The 20,414-nt window shown below is 33.0% G+C and overlaps 1 long non-coding RNA gene across 1 annotated transcript in view; it reads right to left on the bottom strand.

Moving 5' to 3' along the window:
- Nucleotides 1-930: 930 nt before the first annotated feature.
- The window catches only part of LOC139358318 (uncharacterized), a 33,223-nt gene continuing 13,739 nt past the window's right edge, over nucleotides 931-20,414 (bottom strand). The window contains exons 2-3 of the long non-coding RNA XR_011613080.1: nucleotides 7,466-7,556; nucleotides 931-1,100 (exon numbers count right to left, since the gene is read on the bottom strand). This is a non-coding gene — a long non-coding RNA (uncharacterized lncRNA). The remainder of the gene's footprint in view (nucleotides 1,101-7,465; nucleotides 7,557-20,414) is intronic.

The raw sequence follows: 20,414 nt of genomic DNA, 5'->3' as shown, positions 1-20,414 counted from the left end.
TTCAACAAAAGAGACTTTTAGGCCAACTGGTTTAGCTATCAAACAAAGGACACTGCAAGCATAAAAAAAAAAAAAAAAAAAAAATCGCCGGGCGCGGTGGCTCACGCCTGTAATCCCAGCACTTTGGGAGGCCGAGGCGGGCGGATCACAAGGTCAGGAGATCGAGACCACGGTGAAACCCCGTCTCTACTAAAAATACAAAAAATTAGCCGGGCGCGGTTGTGGGCGCCTGTAGTCCCAGCTACTCGGGAGGCTGAGGCAGGAGAATGGCGTGAACCCGGGAGGCGGAGCTTGCAGTGAGCCGAGATCGCGCCACTGCACTCCAGCCTGGGCGACAGAGCGAGACTCCGTCCCAAAAAAAAAAAAAAAAAAATCAAGGATCCTAACAGCTAAATATAATGTATGTTGTATAAGATACTAGAATGGTTTCAGGCAATCTCTTCCTATAGGCATGAGTACCTAAGGGTGGTAATTGCAGTGTTATTTTATACATAACACTTCGTATTTTTATTTTTTCACCTATTAACATATTTTGATCATTTAGTCAATGCTAATTAATATTTGAAAATATGGTATCTGTAATGTTGTAAGGAGAAATCACCACCAATTCCAATATTCGTTAAATAAAAACTAATATTAAGCATTTATCGTCAGTATTTCTAATATAGTTTTACATTTTCTAAACTATTATTTGTTCAACTTATTAATATGAAATATATTTAGAAGTAAGGAAGAGTTTCAAACATAGTGCAGGTAAACAAACATAGTGCAAGGTAAAGAAAAACATCACTCCAATTCCCCAATTATTAACATCTTACATAACCAGTGTACAATGATCAAAAATATGAATTAATGTTATGATGTCATTAATGAAGCTACATATATTATTTACATGACATCAGTATTTTTTCATTAATGTTTTATTTTGGTTCCAGGACTATTTGGTTGTTATTTTTTCTTAATCTTCTGCAGTCTGTAATTTTCCTTAGTCTTTACTTGTCATTCATAACCTTGACACTTTTGAAGATTGTTGGTTAAATACTATGATGAATGGCTCTCAATTTGGTTTTACGTACTGTCTTGCCACAATAAGTTTGAGGCTATAAATCATTGGAAAGAATATCACAGTGATGTACTTTAACATAATTGAAAATATTCTAATTAAACTATTTTAACACTTTATTGTCTCTACATATTATGTCATACATTTTTCTCCACATCAATAACACATTTTATGGGCATTATTTTTTCATATGATATAACTATAGCAAAGTAATAAATGGATCACATATATTAATGCATTCATAATAAACTAATATATAATAATGTGATGACATAATTTCAGATAATATTTAAAAGTCAGTTGTAATTCATTAATGATGTCTAATTTCATCAGGAAAAATTGGGTAGGCAGAAGATGAGCTTTCCAAGGTACAGAAAATATTGTTAACTAGGAAGGGTAAAACTTTGTATCACAGGCAGAGAAAATGAGTTAGAAATATATTGGGAGTAGAATGGAGAGGATGGTATAAAAATGCTATAAAGACATTACCCAATGGATTTTCAAATCCTTTAACAAATATTTTATTATATTCTAAAAACATAACTACAAAATAACTGTCATCTTAATGACATTAGTAAAATTGAGGCCCCCAAAACTGAATGAGTTTTACTAGATCACTCTCTGTAAAAGTACATGAAGAGTCAAATCTGGATAATTTGGATTTCTAATGTTACTATCTACAATTAACTTGGCATAAATTGATGGTGTAGTAAAAATTAATGCCATATGAATTATGTCCTCTCCCTTTTTGAGTTCCTATTTTGCTTTATCTCTTGAAAATAGTTAAAATTTTTTTTTTTTTTAGAAATCATATTTTAGGAGCAATGAATATTTTATTTTTATTGCTTTCACATGTAAAAAAATGCTTAAATCAGCAAACATTTGGGGGTTAACTACTTTTCATTGAAATGCCACAGAAATTGCTCTTATGGAATTCAGTATTACTGAGAAGTCTGATATAAGCCTAATATTTATTATTATTTTTAGAAAACCCAGTAAGATATTGAAACAAAACAAACATAAAGATAGGTTGTTGATGCATATTGCTTTTACTTAATACTTAACAGGCAATGCACTCATGACTTTAATAAAACTATACACGTATTTTTTTTTTACTTATGATTTTCTCTCATTGCCACTGTCATTTATTTGCCCAGTCACCCTTCATGCTTATCCATAGGTAATACTTCTTAGTTTTTTGTATGTTCTTCCAGTATTTTTTTATATACATATGTATATGTATGTATATACATGAAAATAAATATATATTCTTATTTAACCATATTTTTGCATAAAATGGAGTCTAATATTTACACTATTATACAAGTAGCTTTTACATGTAAAATAAATATTGAATATTGACCACATAGATTTTTCTTCTTTTTATTTTTACAACTGCTTAGTGGTTTATTATATTACTTGGGGGATGCTGTGTGTATTAAGCCATGAGAAATTATTTTGTGATTATACATGTTAGAATTAGGGCTTATATAATTATTAGTGTTTTGTTTATCTAAATGAATGTCCAATGGGACAATGAACAATGTTGGTGGGGCATGGATCAATTATTCCATGTACAGAAATATTCTGCTTTTTGCATCTGTCTGACATCTTTGGTCCCTAATCACAAAATGTCATGAATGCACCACAATCATTGTGACAAACTACAAGTCTCCTAAAGATTTCCAAAGTAATTTAAGAGGGAGCTGTTGTCCCCGTTGAGAACGTCTCTATTATAGGATAACTACTGCTGAAATTTCTTTCTCAGCTATCTTTGACAATTCATAAACAAACAAAATGGACTTAGACTACAGTAGTTAAAAGAATGATTTTGGTTTGTTTCTAACTACTTTTTAGTAGCCTTGCCCAACAATCAAATGGCCTTTTACCAAGGCCACGGTCCCTAGAAAGAAGGCTACAAAGGAAGGCTGTGTGTCAACTAGGTGTGTTCTAAACGTCATTTTTTCCAGTTGGAGGAATGCTGAGTTTGGGGATGGCTGAAAAATGTGTCATCTGGATGACATTCTGAGATTGATATAGGTGAGTAAAATGCTATACTAGATGATCTTCTGACACTCATGTTACAGTTCTGTAACATGAGATATTTGCCACAAATTCTATGAAACCCCAAGGATTACTGAAGGAAATAGATTCCAATTACAATGTACCTCCCATGCTGCTATTTCAGATAATCATTTGCTTTCATACATAAAGCATTTTTGAGAACCGAAAGGTTTGTAGATTTGAGGTTGTCATTCTCTCACATTTCGCAACTGATTTTAAGAAATAAAAATATGTGTTAACTTTCCTTGTTCTGAGTGATGTAGATCATAGTTTCCATAACTAAGCACAATCCAATTCAAGTCATACATTCAGCTCTGAAATGTGACATTGCATCAAACATTAGACATTTTAATTCATACTTTAGTGCTTTCAGGTGGTTTTATGAAAATCATTAATCATCGTAAGCTATTCACTGCACTCAATAATGTAAGAGCACATATCTTCTCTACCCACCTCTAGAAATAACATTTATTCTTCTTGTTGCTCTCATTAGTTTTGTAAAAGAAAAATACAAGACCATAATTTAATTTTATATCACCCAATCTCCCAAAATATTTCTTTTTTTTTTTGAGATGTAGATATATGCATACATTTTTGTTGGAGGCCGAAAGAGTGAGGGACGTGATCAACTCAGTATACCACTGGAGGCTATATGAGTAAACAGCAAACTGTTCTCATAAACGCAGGTTGTTAACAAACTGGCAGACTGCGTCTGCCACCCAGAAGGAATGCTGAGGGCAGTCACGACCCAGGCACAAGTGTTTTTTGTGATTAGGCACATCTGAAGCCTGTTAGCAATAATGTGAACCTATGATTAATTAAGCAGCTGACCAATCGTTACCTCCTGCTCCCTGCTCTTTCTACCCAACAAATACGAAGTTAAAAAAGTAAATAAATGAATAAACCACTAAAAAAGACTCCTGAGTTCTAAAATAAAGTAACTAAAGCACCAACTCATCTATATTACACATTTGATCCATTCTTGAAAACTTACATTTTAACTAAGATTAACTCATGTTGTCTTCCCTCCAAATCTTGTAAATTATTGTTCTTGGAGCACTCCTTCTGAAATACTACATAGTTCCTATGGTATCATTTTCCCTTGCTGAATGAAGCATATTAATAAAACTCAGTGTGTTTGACTACATATGTTTGTCCTTATCTTTGGCTGACCAGATTTAAGAAGTAACTTACTCCAAGGGAGTCACTAACTTTCTCTCACAGAGAAAAGAGTCCTACTTTTGGTATACATATACTTTAATTAGTTCTTATTCCTATCTTTAGCTTCTGAATAAAATAGGCAATTACCCCTTGCCTTCTGAAGTTTTCTATAATGACTTTAACTAATGACCTAAATTAGAATATTCTCATTAACTAAAATATTTGCTATAAACTGGATGTTCTTGTCCCCCCAAATTTATATGTTAATGCCTAACCCCCAATGTGGTGGTATTTAGAGAAGATATAAGGGCTTCTGTTCTCTTTCTTCATTTCTTTCACTCCCTCTTCCCCATCTCCCTCTTTCCACTTGTCCCTGTCATGTGAGGACACAGAAAAAAGGGTCCATCTGCAAATCAGGAAGACAGTCATCACCAGAACCTGATCACGTTCATGCTGGCTCTTTGATCTTGGACATCTAACCTCCAGAACTGTGAGAAAACAAATTTCTGTTGTTCATGCCTCTCCATTCATGGTATTTTCTTATGGCAACTAGTGCTGACTAATATGATGTTTATAATATAATTTAAGTGGAAAGAGAAGTTTATAAGCCTATGTAGCACAATCACAATTTAATTTAAAACATCGATATGCATAGAAAATGATTTTAAATACATGCATCTCATGAAAAATGGAAATTTTCTCTGGATAGTGAGATTACGTGTGATTCTTATTTTTACATTCACTATTGTCCACAGCATCTACAATGCAGAAAACTCTTTAAAAATTGCAAAATGAGGCCAGGTGCGGTGGCTCACATCTGTAATCTCAGCACTTTGGGAGGCCGAGAATGGCGGATCATGAGGTCAGGAGATCAAGACCATTCTGGCTAACACAGTGAAACCCCATCTCTACTAAAAATAAAAAATAAATTAGCTGGGTGTGGTGGCGAATGCCTGTAGTCCCAGCTAATTGGGAGGCTGAGACAGGAGAATGGTGTGAACCCAGGAGGCGGAGCTTGCAGTGAGCCCAGATTGCATCACTGCACTCCCGCCTGGGCGACAGAGCAAGACTCCGTCTCAAAAAAAAAAAAAAAAAAAAAAAAAAAAAAAAAATTGCAAAATGAAAATTCTCTACCCCAATGACCCTCTTCCCCATGCTGTGTGCCTTTGCTTACATGCAAATAATAAGCAGAGCCAGCACCTCAGGCTTGCTATGGGCTTTCACTCCTGTTACTACCAAGGCAAATCCATTCCATTCGTTGTTTCTAATGCTTCCACTTCAGTCCAGTCCTCATTTTCTTTCTTTTTTTTTTTTTTTTCCAATGATTGGCCTCGTTATTTAGTATCTTATATCATTCAAACTCATTTTCCACAATATAGTCATAAAGATAGACTTCTCTAAAACACCAATCCAGCCTTTTTTAAATTTTCTTGTTTAAATTTCCTTTAAAAGCATTCATTCACCTACAAAATACATGTCGAATTTTTAGTCATGGCTTATATACTGTAGTAAAATACATTCCCCAGGAAGAAATTCTATAGCTTTCCTAGCTCTAGCTCTACTTTCTGTGACTACTTCATCAGGATGCTGAAGTTGAATTCCTGTGACTTAGTGAAGAAGACTTAGATCTGGCTGAGTGTCAGCCTGAAGTAATCAGTGAGCTCTTGGCAAGGTATGCACTGGCTACTCATGATCTTTTTCTTTCCTCTTCCTTAAGAGAGGTAGGCCAAGGAGATAAGAAGATATTTAATTACTGGTGGATTACTTATTTTTGTGAAAAGTGTTTTTGTGTGACTGAGGATGAAAACCAGTATATGCTCTAGGGCTCTTAAAAAGGCTAACTGAAAAGCATGAATGTGCTGAATAAAAGATTGGTATTTTTATAAATAAGATAATAACTTTATCTAAAATTTCCAAATGTTTATCTAAGTATTTCATTCAAAAATTATACACTGAGCACTTCCTGTTTACCAAGGATTCAGGTCCTTGGGACAAGAATAATCTTTAGAGAAAGCACGAGGCAGACATTGTAATATGTATAACATTAAATAATTAACATCACTGTGTATACTACATTAACATAAGATAATACCAAGTTTAGAAAATCCAAATTAGCTGAAGTTGCTGCGTTAGGAGAAAAACTTTTGGCACATCATTTATCATATGTGCCTACCTGGGCGAGGAACAGCATTTTGCAAACTACTATTTGGATTGCAAATGTTCCTGATTTCACAGAGTGCTGTAGGGAAAATAATTGCTTCATGAACAATAATTGAAAAGATAACACACATTTACCCCTTAAAGGTGAGGGGTTACTCTTGGTATGTTTTATTTTATTTATTTTTTTAATTATACTTTAGATATTTTTTTAGGAGAGAGACTTGTGCCAGCTAAAGAGGCCTCAGACATTAACTACACTCTTAGATTCATAGGGAAGGCTCAGTCTTTGGAAACAGGAGAAAAACATAAGGATGGAAACAATAACTTCTCACATTAAACTTTACCAAATGGGTTTTATATCCTTGTTGTTGAGCTGCAACATAGGACATATAGCCATAATATATACTTTGTTTTCTAGGGAGTTAAAAAAAGTTAAAAAAATTGCCTCTTCATTATGTCAAAATTGTATTAATGCAAAGTGATATTTTATTTAATGATTGGTTAATTTTTACAGTTAGCAGTTAATAGAGTTTCAACAGACTTACTTTAACTCTTATATACTAATACCAGAAAAAGCTTGAAACTGTTCATTTTCAGGTTAAATATGTAAAAGTTATTTAAAGATTGTAAAATCAACTAACTATAATTTTCAGTATAAATATTGTTTATTTAAAAATATTGATTATTTGTTGGAAATTTTTTGTTAATATATTTGGATTATTTAATATGTAAAATACATTATTTTAATTTTAATTAAATTCAATCTATATCTACTAGTAACTTGTAGTTTGCCTATCAATAACAAAGGTGATAAACATGTGCTAAGATATCAATAGACAAGAATCTTTAATGCTAAATCAGGTACATACTTCATTGAGTTTTCCCCTTCAAAAAATGTATTACATGTAGAAAAGAAAAATAACAGAAACTATTTACTAAAATAAAATAATTAACCTTGATAAGCTATACACTTGTATATTCCAAAGGATTAAGTAAAATAAGCCCTGCCACAAATACCTGATACTCCCTTCCACTACTCTTCTACAGCTTTTCTCTTCAATCAGTTTACAGAAAGGGAAATATAATTTAGTGCTACAGGCATTCATCACTAGTGACAAGAGAAGAAAAAAAAAGAAAGAACATTTAGTATTAATAATAATGGCAACTAACATTTAGTGATCTAAAGTTTACAAACTACTATTGACATACATTGTTTCTTTAATTAATGAATTAATATTTAATTAATGACTTCTCCAAAAATCTGTTTCAAGTAATCACCCACCCACTGTTATCTCCTTATGATCTTATGAAAGTAGCATTAAAAAACGAATTTACAGCTACTATTACTAAGCCAATGAATATTTCCATGAGTTCATTAAACTGTAAGAACTATATAAAAGTGAAATCACTGAAATCTAATAAGAAAGGTATTTTCTTCTTTAGCATTGACTTAGAATATAACCTTCCAAATATAAAATCTAAAAAAGAAGCCATAAAAAAGTATGTGTTTTGACTATGCAAAAAAAAACCTTTATGCCAACATAACAAACACAATTAAAGGCCAATAGTAAACTAGAGGTAAAATACGTCTTGAATACATATGACGATAAAAAATGAATTTTAGCTTTTATTTGTATTGTGTTTTAATTTATGCCATATTTAGTTTTTAAGATAGAGTGTGGTTGCCTTAATATATAGGGAGATTTTAATAAAAAATGAAACTGGAGCTCCAGGGAAAAATAAGTTGAAGATATGAATGGAAAGTTAAATGGATAACATGTAAAAATCTGTGCAATCAAATCAATGATTAAATACATGCAAATAGTTACTACTAATATATATGAATTTCTTTTTTCATGATAGTACAAAATTAATTGCAACATTTTAAATAACAAAATATGAGGTAAATCAAAATGTTCATATAAGAACATTATTAGTTTAAAAAATGATGTAATGCAAGATTTGAAATGTTTACTGACTTACAAGATTAAAATGACCGTGTTCATACCATTAAATAAAATGTTGTACTACATTTTTATGTATGTTTATATGCATATGTAACAATTGTAACATGTAGCATCTTTTGTGTATGTATATATATATATATATATATATATACACACACCATATCTATCTACATATACACATTATATATATGATGTTATATATTTTAAATATGGAAAGAAATAAAATTAAAAGTTTCTCTATTAGGTTTTAAAAGTTTCACGTGGAGAATTCAAATATGCTTCTTATGAAAATGTTCATTTTTTAGTAATAAATTTGGGCAGTTTATAGAGGAAATTAAAATTTCTTAATTTTAATTGCAAAAGCATAAAAGTATTTATTATTATTTTTATTTATTTATTATTATTATTTGAGATGGAGTCTCACTCAGGCTGGAGTGCAGTGGCGCAATCTCAGCTCACTGAAACCTCTGCCCCACAGGGTTCAAACGATTCTCCGGCCTCAGCCTCCCGAGTAGCTGGGATTACAGGCATGTACCACCAGACCCGGCTAATTTTCAGTAGAGACGGAGTTTCACCGTGTTGGTTGGGCTCGTCTCGAACTCCTGACCTCATGATTCGCCCTTGGCCTCCCAGAGTGCTGGGATTACAGGCATGAGCCACTGCGCCTGGCTCAAAAGTATTTTTTAATAAGAATTCGGATTAAGGTAACTCTTTTGAAATCTTTTATCCCTTATTTGGTGTTAAACAAAATTAAAACACAAATGCTATAAATTAACAATTATCCTTTGGAAAGGCAGAGCAGAACCTGAAATTTAAAAGCTGGCTTTTCTCATACTATACATATGTTAATCTTCAAATAGGCATGGGAGAAAAAAAGCTAAGTAGGCTGTTCTACTGGGGAATCGACAAGGAAAACAGAATAATAGATTAGAGCACTTAAATTGTATATCTACAGCTGCCTTAAATGCTATGTGACAGGTATTGCATTTAAATTTGTGGGAAAGAACTGGCTGATTAGCCACACATACACGCACGCACTTATTTATTTTCTGTTAAGTGGAATAGCTATAGGTATTTGTGGTTTAGAGCAAAGATACTTAAATCCTTCTTGTCATTATGTTACCATCAATAATATTCTTTTCAAACTGTATTTATTTCTCTCGTACAAATCTCTAACAGCAAGATGCCACAATTCAAATGGCATATTTTAAAATATAATTCCACAAATAAGCCCAACTTGAGCTTCCTACAAAAAGTTTTTTTCAGGACTGACACACTAAATCCACTGACCAGATGTCTTTTCTCAAGTACAACTCAGAGCCACTCTGATTCTTCAGGAAAGGATTACTCAATTTGAGGGTTTTTCAGGTGTTTGACTTCTCTTTCTTCTTACAGCTTTTCTTGTCTTTCAGATTCGTTAATAGCATGCACTGCCCTTAAAAGGCACCGCAAACCAAACATAAATTCTGTGTTTCAAACAGATCTTGTTGAAAATGCTAAGTATGTCACATGTTAGATGTGAAACCTTCAACAAATAATTCCACGGACTTCTATTTGTAAAAGTGGAAAATATGTCAGGTGCGGTGGCTCATGCCTGTAATCCCAGCACTTTGGGAGGCCGAGGCAGGCGGATCACGAGGTCAGGAGTTTGAAACCATCCTCGCTAACATGGTGAAACCCTGTCCCTACTAAAAATACAAACAATTAGCCAGATGTGGTGGCACATGCCTGTAGTCCCAGGTACTTGGAATGCTAAGGCAAGAGAATCGCTTGAACCCAGGAGACGGAGGTTGTAGTGAGCTGAGATTATGCCATTGTACTCCAGCCTGACATCTCAAAAAACAACAACAACAAAAAAAAAAGTAAAATATCAGAATCAGCAAGATAAAATACTGACTGTTTATTATGTACTGTGTGCCTGTAATCATTCCAAGGATCCTACCTTAACTCATTTAGCCTTCAAAACAACTAATATTATCTCCTTTTCCAAGATAAGAACAATAAAGCTCTGAGAGAGGTTAATAATATTCACTGCCATAGGTCACAGAGTTGTAGGTTTCAGATACAAGCTTCAAAGTTAGGAATTAGGAAAGATTGGCTTAAAAACATTATCTCTTTAGCACTTAATCAGTTTCATTGCTGAATTAGTTATGATATAACAATGTAATTTTTATAATTTAATAAAATATTATCTTATTAGCTATATTTTGCTGACTTTCCTTTAAATATTGGGCCACAGTCCTAGAAAAATAACTAAAAGCAAAGCGTGAACTTATCTACCTTTATCTTTAAATTTACAGAAAACCAATATTGATGTTATCAGGCAAAATTCATTAGGTATTCTAATATATAGCACATACGTACCTAAATAGTTCTTAAACTGAGAAACACATTAAATGCTGAAGGGTATAGGATTTCTCTACATCTCAGAAGACTAACATGGATATTCTAAGATTTTACTGTCTTTCATTACTGATATATTTTAAGATTGAAAACAACATTTTTAAATTTGTGCCTTTTAATTCATCCGTAATTCCACAGATACAGATATGTATAGCTAAACTTCCATTAAAAAATATAGCATTAGCCTTTAGAAAAAAATTAAAGATACTCTAACTTACATTAGAGCATTCATAAAAGGCATAAAACAGAGAAAATGAAGTATTTAATTTTCAGGAAGATGGTAGACCTGCTATTTTTATATTTATGCTACTTAATGTGTTCTTCATCATTCACTTACTAACCCAGAAAAATGAATTATATTTTAAACACAAGTAAACTTGATATTTAAAGAATTTATGTCTGAAATTTGTTAATAACAAATAATCATTTCATAATGGAAAGGTCATCACAAATCTAGGTTTATTGGATAAACCTAGATTTTAATACACTTTCATAAGAAGACAAACAACAAGAAAATAGGTCTCAGACCATTTTAAAGAAGGCCCATCTAAAGCCAATCACTGACTAGAAAAATCAAATATACAAATTGTTCAAACTGTATTCATAATAAGCGTAAATAGGTTCTGAGTGAGCCTCTGAAGGGTCTTTAAAAAAATTTTTTTTTAAGTGAAAGAATTGGTATGGATGTTTTACATCCATTTTCACAATTCTCAGCTTCACTTTTTCCTACTTCCTGACTGAGGTAGTGAGAGACAAGATGTTGCTGTACTATAGCAGAAATAGAAAATAATCAGCTTTGATAATACTATCACATATATCTGTGATATGCACTGCAGTCAAATCATGTTTATGAACAATCCTATGTTTACCTACAATTTAATAAACTTCATTCAAAAGTCTGCACTTTGAAAAAAGTAAATAAACAAATAAAGCCAGTATGTGGTAGATAAGAACAATTTCCAGGAAGAAATATTGTACATTTCACTGGTTGTTTGATAACACCAGGTGCCATTCATAATTAATATAAATCACATTGAATCTCTGGTAAGATGGACAAAATCACTTTTACGTGACTATTCTTTCCATCAAATCTCTTTTAGATGATCAATGTCTATAAAAGAAAGAAAAAATATCTCAAGACAAACAGGATATGTTCTATCCTAAAATAGTGGAAAGATAGTATGTATATCCCATTTATCAGGAATTTCTTCAACTATAGTCAAAGTTGAAAGTTTGATGAGCTATTTCTAGCATCCAATTCAGAAAATTATTGACAGCACAGGACTTTATATAAATAAATCATTAAAATAAATTCATTGACATGGTTTATGAAAACATAGTACACAGACATTATTTTATAACGATGCAGCATGAGAAACTAAAGATATCAGTATTTGCATCATGCCGCACAATTCCGTTCTATAAAAGAGCAGAATGGAACAGATTAAAATATATAAATATTTAAATGGAATATCTATAACCCAAGAAACTGTATGTTTTCACATGATGGAATACAGTAAAATAAATGCTTAAGAATTTCATCCTTATAAAATATAAAGTCTTAACAGATACTTTGTCACTTCTAAGAAATCTACAGATAAAACAAAACAAAATATATAGTTAGGACATACGAAAAAGACAGAATATAAAACAAGATGACAAAATAAGCCAAACAAAATGTTAGAAGGAAAAACATGAATGTGCTAAATTATTTCTATCACAAGGATGATGATTGGTATTATGACAAATTGCATGTCATAGAAAAGCCTTTTCAACCTTTCAAACCATAAAGACACTTGTGTATTGGCTTATATTTTCAGACCATTCACAATAAGAAACTTTAATGTTGATTGATTTGATGGCTCAATTTTATTTTTCTTCTCTTCTTACTTTGGGCCATTCTTAGTACTGGTAGCAGCAAGATGCCTACCAAGAATTCCAACATCTATGTGCTTCTTTGATTTCAAACAGTAAAAATAACTTTGAAAAGTATTCACAAAAGAAAAATGATTAGTTTCCTCTCCAGAATTCACTTAAAGCTCTGTAGCTCTAAGGCAAAGCCTTGTTGTTGACCACAACACTCGAACTGCAACCAGTTGTTTGCAATCAGAAACTATTCCTTTTTGTCTTAATCTAATACTGACCATGACTGGGTATACATGCTTATTTTAGCAGCAGTCATCTTGTATTTCCCACAGTACTGTGAATACTCACAACACCCTTTTAATCTCTGCTAAAATGTTGCTAAACCAACAAGTTTGCTTGTTGCTGCATCTCTTCTCCCTAAAGCATTCTTATCCCATTCAAGTTATGGGTCCATGTTCACTGCAAAGACATACACTGTACTCAACCACTATTACCAAAGACCAACAGATCTATTTCTCAGCTACTACTTTTCTGTATTTTGGCTTATTGGGACACTTTTCTGTCTACTATTCCTCAGCCAGCTACTCAGCCAACATTTTGTCAGTTCAACTTTAGTACTTGTGAATATTAATTGTGGACATGTTTTTTTCCTCTCCTCCTCATTCTCTTCCTCTATTTTGCTCTTTCTTTTTTAGCTAAATTATCTCTCCACTTTTTCCTCTTCTCCCTCATCCTCCTCTTTTGAGAAGGTTTCAATTTTTATTATTCTTAATGCTATTCTTATCAAGGTCACCTATGTTGTAAAAGTTACTAATTTCCAATCCATTATAGGCAACATATCATTAGGATTTAACAGTGTTAATCATGCCCTTCTTCCCAAGATACATTATTTTTGTCTTTCAGGACACTGGATTCTTTTTGTTGTCATCCTATCTCAGTTATCTCAGTGGTTTTTCCTTTTAGGTCTTCTTGTTACCTTCCAGACTCTTAAAGTCTGGAGTGTACAGGGCTTAAATTTATATTTTTAAAAAATCACTCATTCTCCTGAATACCTCATCTAATTTCATAGTTTTATATATGATCTACCCTATAGTTTCATACCTAAAATTTTACTATCTGTAAGATATACCATTATTGTAAGCGCCTATCAAAGAAAAAATCTGCTGTCATTTTATGGCATGCCACATGTTACAGGATGTGTTCTAATTTCAGAGATTTTTAGCCTGTGAAAATGTGTATTTTGAATTTGATGAAATATAATATGTAGTTATGACCACAAATTTATACCTCCAGAATGCACTAACATTCTGTCCTCTAGCTATTGTATCTGACTACCTATTCAGTATCTCCTCTTGGCTATCTGACAGTTAAATTTAATTATGATATCCAAATTTTACTCTTCATATTCCTTCCTCTGTTTCCCATTCTCATGGTTTCTTTATCCCAATAACTGACAAATGCATTCTCTGAATTTCCCATTCGCAAATGATGGAATCTTTCTTAATTCCTCTCTTCTCAACCAGACCCTTACCTACCTTGCCAAAAACCCTACCATTCCTCAGGCAACTACTCAGCCAACATTTTGTCAGTTCAACTTTAGTACTTGTGAATATTAATTGTGGACATTTTTTTTTCTCTCCTCCTCCTTCTCTTCCTCTATTTTGCTCTTTCTTCTAAATTCTCTCTCTAACCATAAGGGTAGAGAGATGAATGTTTGTATTAGTCCATTATTGTTTGTATTTGTCCATTATCACACTGCTATAAAGACTTCCTGAGATTGGGTAATTTAAAAAGAAAAGAGGTTTAATTGACTCATAGTTCTGCATGGCTTGGAAGGCCTCAGGAAACTTACAATTATGGTGGAAGGGGAAGCAGCCACCTTCTTCACAAGTCAGTAGGAGAGAAAAGGGCGGGGAAACTGCTACTTATAAAACCATCAGAATTCATGGTAACTCACTCTATCATGAGAACAGTATGGGTGAATCACCCACATGGTCCAATCACCTCCCACCAGGTCCCTCCCTTGATACATGGAAATTACAATTTGAGATGAGATTTGGGTGGGGACACATAGCCAACCATATCAATGTTGATGAAAAGTCCTCAATAAAATAGTAACAAAGAGCATTCAACAGCACATTAAAAGGATTATATGCCATGACCAGATGGAATTTATTTCTGGAATGCAAGGATGGTTTGACATAGGAAAATCAATCAATATAATACATCACATTAATAAAGAGAAAATATAATAATCTCTTGATGCAGGAAAAAAGCATTTGACAAAATTTAACACCCTTTATAATCACACTCAATAAAATACAAATAGAAGGGCATCTCTTTGATATGATAAAGACCATATATGACCCTTTGCAGCTAATAATATAGTAATTGAGAAAGGCTGAAAGTTTTTTTTTTTTTTTTTTTTTTTTTTGCTCTAAGATCATGAAATACAACAGAGTTGTGCTGGCACCATGGCTTAGCTGGTTAAAGCGCCTATCTAGAAAAATAACAGAATGCCTACTTTACCACTTCCATTCAAAAGAGCATTGAAAGTTCTACCCAGGGCAATTAGTCAAGAAAAAGAAATTAAAAACATCAAAACTGGAAAAAAAGAAGTAAATTTATCTCTGTTCACAGATTACATGAAAACCCTAAAGCTTTTTTAACTTAAAAAAGTTAGTCCTCAGCACTTTGGGAGGCCGAGGCAGGCAGATTACCTGAGGTCAGGAGTTCAAGACTAGCCTGGCCAAAATGGTAAAACCCTATGTCTACTAAAAATACAAAAATTGACCAGGCATGGTGGTGGGTGCCTGTGATCCCAGCTACTCAGGAGGCTGAGGCAGAGAATTGCTTGAACCCAGGAGGCAGTAGTTGCAGTGAGCCGAGGTCACACCACTGCACTCCAACCTCAGTGACAGAGCTAGACTCTGTCTCAAAAAAAAAAAAAAAAAAAGTTAGTCCTAATAAATGAATTCAGCAACATTGCAGGATCCAAAAGCAACACACAAAAATCAATTACATGTCTATATGTTAACAATGAACAAAAAGAAAATTAAGAAGGTAATTTCATTTAAGAAGGCATCAAAAAGAATAAAATAGTTATAAATTTAACCAGAAGGCAAATACTTATACACTGTAAACAACAAAACATTGTGAAAATAAATTAAAGAAGGCACAAATAAATGACAAGACATCATGTGTGTATGGACTGGAAGACTTAATATTGATAAGATGACAATATTATACAAAGTAATTTACAGATTCAATGTAATCCCTAACAAAATCCCAGGAGTGTGTTTTTTTTTTTTTTTTTTGCAGAAATAGACAAACCCATCCTAAAGTTCATACGGCATTCCAAGGGACACTGAGCAGCTAAAACAATTTTTTTTTTCTTTTTCTTTTTTTTTTTTTTTGAGATGGAGTCTTGCACTGTCACCCAGGCTGGAGTGCAGTGGCGCGATCTGGCCTCACTGCAAGCTCTGCCTCCCAGGTTCATGCCATTCTCCTGCCTCAGCTTCCCAAGTAGCTGGGACTACAGGCCCCAGCCACCACACCTGGCTAATTTTTCATATTTTTAGTAGAGACAGGGTTTCATCATGTTAGCCAGGATGGTCTCGATCTCCTGACCTCATGATCTGCCCACCTCAGCCTCCCAAAGTGCTAGGATTACAGGCGTGATCCACCGCACCCAGCCTAATCTTTTAAAAAAGAAACGAAGTCAGAACTCTCACAGTTCATGAATTCAAAAGTTATTATAAATTGACAGTAATCAAAATGGTGTGGTACCAGCATACAGACAGACATACAGAACAATAAAATAGAATAGAGAGCTCAGAAGTAAACCCTCCCATACATTGCTACTGATTTTCACCAAGAGTGCCAAGACAATTCAATGGGAAAAGACAATTTTTTCAACAAATGATGCTGGGAAAACTGGATATCAATATTCAAAATAATAAAATTGGACCCTTACATGGTACTATACATAAAATTAATAAAAATTAACTCAAAATGCATCAAAAGACCTAAATGTAAGAGCTAAAATTATAAAAACTCTTGGAAGAAACTACAGGTAGAAATCTGCATGACATGATTTGGCAACAATTTCTTGCACACAGCACTAAAAGCAAAGGCAACACAGCAAATACGAATAAATTGGACTTCCTCAATATTAAAAACTTTGGGGCATCAAAGTTTGCTATCAAGAAAATAAACAGAAAACCCATGAAATGGGAGGAAATATTTATAATTTATATATCTGATAAGGAATTAATATCTAGAATACACAAAGAACTCCTAAAACGCAACAATAAAAAACAACCCAATTTTTTAAAAATGGGGGAGGGCTTGAGTAGACATTTCTTCAAAAAATAAACAAATGACCAATAAACACATAAACAAAATCATCAACATCACTAGTCGTTGGGGAAATGTAAATCAAAACCACCAGGAAATGCCACTTCATACTAATTAGGATGATTATTATTTAAAAGAAAGGAAAGTAAATGTTAGCTAGGATGAGAAATCGGAACCCTGAAGCATTGCTAGTGGTAATGAAAAATGATACAGCTTCTGTGGAAAACAGCTTGGCAGTTTTTCCAGGAGTTAAACAAGTAATTATCATATGATCCAGTAATTCCATTTCTGGATATGTGTCATAAGTAATTGAAAGCAGGGACTCAGATCCTTATATACCAAGATTCAGAGCAGCATTAAGCACAATGGTCAAAAGGTAGAAACAACCTAAATATGCAACAACAGATAGAAGGATAAATAAAATGTATCATATTCAGGCATAAAAGATGAAGATTCTGATACATGCTACAACATGAATGAACCTTGAATATATTATGCTAACTAAAATAAGTCAGATGCAAAGGACAATTAATGTATGATTCTACTTATATAAGGTACCTAAAAAGGGAAAATTCATAGGCAGGAAGTAGTATATAGGTTACTGGGGACAAGGGGTTATGTGAGAGTTATTCTTTAATGGGTACAGAACTTCTGTTTAGTAATTTAAAATTTGTGAAAATTGATAGTAGTGATGGTTGCACAGCATTGGGAATGAACTTAATGTCAATAAATTATACACATAATAAAATGGTAAATTTTGTTATACATATATAACCATAATAAAGAAATCTCCAAAAAAGCCACCCTATAAATTATAATTATTTAAAATAGATAAAAAAATCTCTACTTCTCCCTGACTCATCTTTTAGCACCTTAGTTCAAACTATCATCATTTTTTACCCAGATTTTTGCCATTTCCTTTAACTGATCTTCTTATTTTTGTCCTTGGCCATTTCATTTTATTCTCAACACATTGTCGAGAGCCAGCTTTAAAAATGTAAGTCAGACCATGTTACTCTTCCACTCAAAATCCTCCAGTGGCCCTATATTACACATACAGTAAGCCCCAAAGTCATTTAAATATCTTTTAAGGATTTATACAAACTGATTTCCATATTACCTTTTTAGTCTAAAGTGTCATCAGGGTCATACCGAAATAAGAATAATGGTGGTAATCTGTCCTGGGGAGAGGAATATTTTTATCACTGGCAATGTATATAATTGCTAGATGCCTGGTGAGAATTAAAGTAACTATTTTTAGTTGGTTTTATTATAGCTTATACATTTTCTACAGAAAACATACCTCTTTCTCCTTTCATACAGGATTGGACATCTGTTATAACCTTCTTAGCATGCCACTGACTCCTATCAGCCTTGCTTTCTTCATACCACTCTGTCTACTTTGAAACTCCTAACCTATTACACTTTGCAATGCAGGGCCTTTTCACTTGCTGTTCCTTCGGGCTGGAACATCAGGTATCTGCCTGAGTGCCTGGCTCATTCACTTAGGCTAGTCATTAACTCATAAATCAGTTTCCCTATGTAGCCTTCCTTGACTACTCCATGGAAAAGTAGAATTATACTGTCAATACCCTCTCCCCCATTCTTTTTACCTTCATTTATATATTGTGTTTATTTCTTGTCTCTTCCATGGGAATAAAACGTTCCTGATGGCAGGATTTTTTCACTTGATGTTTCAGTGTTGTAAATCCAACAAAGAGAACATTGCCTGGCTTATATGAGACTTTTAATGAGTTCTTGTTTAATGAATAAATACATGCATGAATATATGAATAAATGAAACAAGTCAATAATGCTTAACTATACTTTCAATAGGTACAAATCCTACTATCTGCCTAGCCAGAACACATATGAAAATGTTTAGTATCATTAATAATTTAAGCAAAGCAAAGTTAAAAGATATACCTGAATTTTATTGATTATCATATTGGAAAACATATATCACAGAAAATGGGTCAGAAGAAGAAAGCAAAATAGGTCTCCTTATATTATTTATGATAATCATAAATGATCTAATTTATAAGTTGAGTACATGTAAAAACAGCTTTAAGATGGCAAGAATTCTGACTCAATACTACCTTTAAAATTTAAATAGCCATGAATACTATGATATATTAATATATCCATATAAATGTGTATGTGTGTGGGTATACACACATTCCTGTATGTGCCTATGGGCAATGAAGCCATTTCCTTTCCAAGAGATTCTTCAGAAACACTCTATTCATCTTTTAGTATGTTTCTTTTCATTTATTATGGAGGCCACCATTAGTTCCTATAAAAAATAGATATTGTATGCAAGAGTAATTCTATTTCTTACAAAGGACTCTATGGCTAACTAAATTAGACCACTGAGAAACCAGCTATTTGGTTCCGGTTAAATAAAAGAAACCTTTGAAGGATGATATCAAGGGGAAGTTAGACGCTTAGAATATTGCAGTATAATATTTGGCTTATGCAATCGTCTAGTGACTTACCAAGACCTGACTTAGACATGCCTTCCTGTCTTTTAAACTGTTTGAGAGCTGCCTATCATGTTGACTTATTTCCTCACATTGTAAGTGTGCAAGTTTTGAGTCACTTGGTGCTTTTTAAGAGCACTGATTCTGTTTATCTGGGAAATCATTGAAAATTCTGAAGCAAGGAGTAAACATCCTAAGTAGTTTATTTATAGATAAATAAAATAAGTGAAAGAGCTTTGGAAATAGAAAGCTACTGTGAAAATTAAAATTGTCTAGAAATAAGGGCAAAAAATCTGTGTTAATCAGAAAAGTATTAAGCAAACTAGGTATTAATATCTATTAATTCCAGTGAACTATCACCTTCCAATTAAATATATTCTGCTTAATAGTCATTCGACAACAGTAGAGGCCCTTCATCTATGAAATCAACTTCACTTACTAAATCCGAGCCTATAATGTAGACAGAGAGCTATTCTATGAATTCTCACAAAAGCACTCAGACTTATAATGGTCACTAGATAGTAACGTTAATTTCATAATCATAAAAAGTAGCCCTGTACCATCACAGAAGCTAAGAAATGGGATCAGCCCCTTTGGTCTTCAATTAATTCTTAGATGGTCATTTTGTGGCTGTTTTTTTAAATTATAATATTGACATGCTATTACGTAGGACGTGTTTCCAACATTTGCATTTAGAAGCAAATGTTGGACCCAAATTAAATGAGTGAATTGAATGAATGAATCACTAACAATAGGATAACACTTTTTAAAAAAACTTTTTCTCTTGTCCTATAGAATATACTATCTACCACTATATCTAATAGAGAAGAATCATAATCCTTTTTCTATTGAGAAAATAGTTGTGGGAAGGCATCTCAAAAATACCTC

This window comes from Macaca nemestrina, chromosome 14, assembly GCF_043159975.1.
Source record: "Macaca nemestrina isolate mMacNem1 chromosome 14, mMacNem.hap1, whole genome shotgun sequence".
Taxonomy (NCBI): domain Eukaryota; kingdom Metazoa; phylum Chordata; class Mammalia; order Primates; family Cercopithecidae; genus Macaca; species Macaca nemestrina.
This window is presented reverse-complemented; position numbering and strand designations above follow the sequence as displayed.